This window comes from Urocampus carinirostris, chromosome 2 (assembly GCF_059441175.1).
Source record: "Urocampus carinirostris isolate Australia breed hairy pipefish chromosome 2, RoL_Ucar_1.0, whole genome shotgun sequence".
Lineage (NCBI taxonomy): Eukaryota > Metazoa > Chordata > Actinopteri > Syngnathiformes > Syngnathidae > Urocampus > Urocampus carinirostris.
This window is the reverse complement of record NC_142350.1, coordinates 49,931,682-49,932,028: the sequence shown is the minus strand read 5'-3', so window position 1 is coordinate 49,932,028 and position 347 is coordinate 49,931,682.

The following is a 347-nucleotide window of genomic DNA, read 5'->3' as shown; positions in this document are numbered from 1 at the left end:
AGAGGCTGATCTCGCTTCTGCCGGCTGCCACTTCGATTCAACTTCTTCTGCTTCTTTCAGTGATTAAAACAGAAAAGAAGAAGGCGCTTCATCAACATGGGAGGGGGAGAGGGGGGTCTTGAGAATCTCATCATCATCTTCAGAAGATCCAGTCCTAAAAAGTTACCCCTTGCCGTAGCTTCCATCCTCCTCAATCGAAATGTTCCGGTGTGAGAACATCTCAGAACATCTCGTCTGCTGGTGCTGACTACCCCCCCCCCCCCCCACTTTCTCTTCTAAAACACCCCTCCCCTTTTTTCCTATATGTCGTGCATGTGCGTGGATGTATCGAGAGCGTGGAGGATGGA